Source organism: Diachasma alloeum, unplaced genomic scaffold, assembly GCF_001412515.2.
Source record: "Diachasma alloeum isolate Michigan unplaced genomic scaffold, Dall2.0 Dall_scaffold_00829, whole genome shotgun sequence".
In the NCBI taxonomy this organism is placed as follows: domain Eukaryota; kingdom Metazoa; phylum Arthropoda; class Insecta; order Hymenoptera; family Braconidae; genus Diachasma; species Diachasma alloeum.
The window spans coordinates 54,567-58,401 of record NW_021680956.1 but is presented as its reverse complement, the minus strand read 5'-3'; the positions used below and the strand labels follow the sequence as shown (position 1 = coordinate 58,401).

Below are 3,835 nucleotides of genomic sequence, written 5' to 3'. Positions count from 1 at the left end.
GACCAGGATCGACTTGAAGAAAGTCGATTGTGACTCGATTGCCCGCATATTATTCACATCAATCGACTCACAATCGACCAGTTGTTGAGTCGTTTCATATAAGTGAATAATATGAATTCAATCGAGTAATAATCGACTCAAGGATCAGTCGATTCGCCCACTGGAATTATGAAAACTATTATGAAACGACTAAACAACTGGTCGATTGTGGGTCGATTGACTTGAATAATGAGGACAATCGAGTCACAATCGACTTTCTTCAAGTCGATCCTGGTTCGACCGTAAGAAGTCTTTTATAATCGACCACCCCATGAGTTGTTCAAGTTTTGGTGCAATAAATTTTTGTCATTCGAAATTCACTAGCTATCGACTTCCTATGAAGTCGATTCATCTTCCATTCCATCAATAATTTGAGATCTGAATCGAACAACACTCGCATACGAATCGATATACTGATCAACTCGATTCTACAATCGACAGTCGATCGAATCTCAATCGGGGGATTCGCCAGGGTTCATCAACAATTCAATAAGTCATTAGCATTTGAAAAAAAAGTAAAAAGTGTCCATTTTACCCCATCCTCCCCTAAATAACAAATTATTAAGTTCAATTGGATTAGACGGCAGCTTTTTCTTCACATCTTTTTCGTTTTTCTGGATTCATTAGGAGTATAAAAACGTAATGACAGTTGATAGTGATTTGTGAGGTGAATAAAGCTAGCGTTAACGTTGTCAACAATAAAATTACCGGAGGGTGCTTTTACTATAATTATTGCATTGTTTACTCGACCTTCGAAGAAATTACTATTAGTAATAATTGATTAGAGAATTTTAGGGTAAATTTTATTAGAAATTGACACGTTGGATTGGATTAATTTTTTAATTCAAAGAATTTGACAAACAGAATGACATTGAATTCGGTTGAACGAAATAGTATAGGAGAGAATCGTGCTGAAGGACTTGATGTACGTCTTGTGGACTATGTTTATGTTGTTTGGGTTGTTTTTCAGGAGATAGCTGAAATCCTATAGAGAAGTTTGGTCCTGGTGAGGGGCTCTAGGAGAAGCTCGGCCCTGACAATATCACTGGTGGAATTAGGACTGGGGATGAGGCAACTCCGTGCAGGTGCCCCGTTGAGGTGTCCTCTGAACCCTACAGAAAGGCGTTGTAGGGGACTGTAGGGAAAGCACAGTCACTGGGCTTGCAGTCCTTTCCGAGATTCGTAAAAGACAGAAAAAGCGTACATCTGGAATTTTAAATTAAATCATTAAAATGTCGTTTCTTGATATGGATCAACTATTAAAAAACTCTTTTTCCTATTAAATAACACTTTATTGACGAAGTCGTGAAATCTCTTACATTTTTTAGATGAGACAAATGTATCAATTCATAGTCGTATTAAAATTTTATTTCGCCAATTACTCGTATGCGCAATCACGCAAACTTATTAATTATCTTAAAAATAATTCGATAAAGGGATTGATAAGGTTAACTTGAAAATACGGTACCATACTCATGTTAAATGAAATTAAGAATTCCTCGAGAAGGATCGAAGTTATGAAATGGATTCAAAAAGATTCAGATTATTTACATACCGTAAGTTTTCGATGAAAGCGTAATGTCTCCACGACCAGGGACACGATTCCGATCGCTTGTGACAGTGAGAAGTAAGATAGTTGTCATTTGTTTACTATGTTGACACAAAGTAAAACAAAAGCTCCCATTTCGCTTCTCAGTGTCACAAGCGATCGGAATCAGACCCCAGATCTCAGTATCCGCTCATCAGCCATAACAGTTACTATGCTGTGAATTGTTCAACTTAGATTCATTCAGGGGACCTTAGCATAGAGGGTCCGATGATGTGAGGTAGCAGCAGGACATGTTTTTTGATTTTTCAGTGATTGACTCCGTGTGTAAAAATATGGAAAGTAGTGATGAATGTCGTGAACAAAAAGACCTTCTCCGTTGATAACCTCTCATTGAATATCCATATTATGGGGACAACTCCGAAGTAACGTCACTGCGTTGATAGCAAACATTGTATCATTGTTATTTCAATAAATAATACTCTTATGATCGTAGTGATCAAATTACTCCGTTATTATTCTACCTGAAATTTATTTTTCCATGGAATAACATCGAAAATTAACAATGTATCACCACGGTAAATTGCTATGAAAATTTTTATTCCGACATTTCACTTCAATCTTTATGGTTATTGTAATTGACTAATATTTACGTGACTTTCCATGTCACCTTTTGTATATTTTTCAAGAAGTACTTAGGACTTAATAATATTTAATATTTAATTACAACGAAAAATATTTTGGAGTAATCTACTCATGGCGCTCACGTACATATTAACAGTCTTCTTCTTCAATCATTATCGCACTGATTAAAATCTGTCTTGCAGCCGGATGTATTAACAGTAACAGAAAATTGAAGTGCAAATCTTTTTTTTCGGGGGGGAGGAGGGGGAAACACAATTGGATCACTTGACTATGGAATAGTGTGAACATAAATTGAGAAAACTTTATTTTCATTATTATAATAGAAATAGTTATTCTTAACCGTTCATACGGCTTGATTCATTGCAACCTTTAAGAGTCTTCATTATTTATTATTCAAAAAAAAAATGTAATTAGTTGGAAAAATATTAAAAATATTACTTTTTTAGTTTTTCTTTTATGTAGTTGATAATAAATCGTTTGTAGATAATGAATCAAGTCGTATTAACATTTAAGAGTAATTATTTTTGTTATAAGAATGAAAATAAAGGGTTCCAATCGTGTTCACACTATTCCATAGTCACGTAATCCATCACCCCCCCCCCCCAAAAAAAAACCTTTAATTTCCTGTTTCGTAAACACCATCAGTCTATCACTCCAAAATATTTTTCGGAGCAATTGAATATTATTAAGTCCTAAATACTTCTTGAGAAATATAATAAAGGTGAAATGGAAAGTCACGTAAATATTAGTCAATCACAATAACCATAACGATTGGAGTGAAATGTTGAAGCAAAAATATCAGCAATCTACCCTAACGATAAATGTTAATCTTCGATGTTTTTTCATGAAAAGCAACTTCTGGTGAAACAGTAACGTAGTAATTTTATCATTACGATTATACGAGTATTATTTATTGAAATAATAAGGATACAGTACTTACAATATTCGATTCACATCTTGATTGTTGAAGACGTTATTTCGGAGCTGTCTCCATATATATTTCAATTGGGGCATTCCCATTTTGTCCTTCAATTATTTTTTTTGAATGGCGTGATTTCAACTCATGCTGGAGCCATATTTTACCTCCAATATAAGTAATTTTTACCAAAAAACACAATTAATTAGCCTCTACGGTTTCATGCTCCATTTTGCCTTCCCCGNTATTTCAATTGAGGCATTCCCATTTTGTCCTTCAATTATTTTGTTTGAATGGCGTGATTTCAACTCATGCTGGAGCCATATTTTACCTCCAATATAAGTAATTTTTACCAAAAAACACAATTAATTAGCCTCTACGGTTTCATGCCCCATTTTGCCTTCCCCGCCCCTATATAGCGGTGATGTTTTATCGATATGTTGCTCCCTGCCTTATCTTCCAAGGTCGATAAAGCAGAGTTCGCCATACCATTCGGCTAAATCGAAAATCCGCAGTATTTTTAAGCGCCTGATTCGAATAATCTCAAACTAAAAATTACATTAAAGAATAGGCTCTTGGGTTGGAATAGTTGAATACATGTTGTACGATAGTATAATTATACGGGAAATATATAACTACTATTATTGATTTTTTAGCGTCATGCTCAATAATACAATTTCATGGATTCT

The 3,835-nt window shown here is 34.6% G+C and overlaps 1 long non-coding RNA gene across 3 annotated transcripts; it reads right to left on the bottom strand.

The window, feature by feature from the left end:
• Positions 1-860: 860 nt before the first annotated feature.
• On the bottom strand, positions 861-3,383 carry LOC107044870. Of its 3 annotated transcripts, none has more exons than XR_001461377.2 (3): positions 2,110-3,383; positions 1,595-2,019; positions 861-1,245 (listed from the first exon to the last, which is right to left on the bottom strand). It is a non-coding gene; the product is annotated as an uncharacterized LOC107044870 (long non-coding RNA). The 3 variants fall into 3 exon arrangements; XR_001461378.2 differs by having other exon boundaries at positions 3,171-3,383; XR_001461376.2 differs by having other exon boundaries at positions 1,595-3,383.
• Between the last annotated feature and the right edge of the window lie 452 nt (positions 3,384-3,835).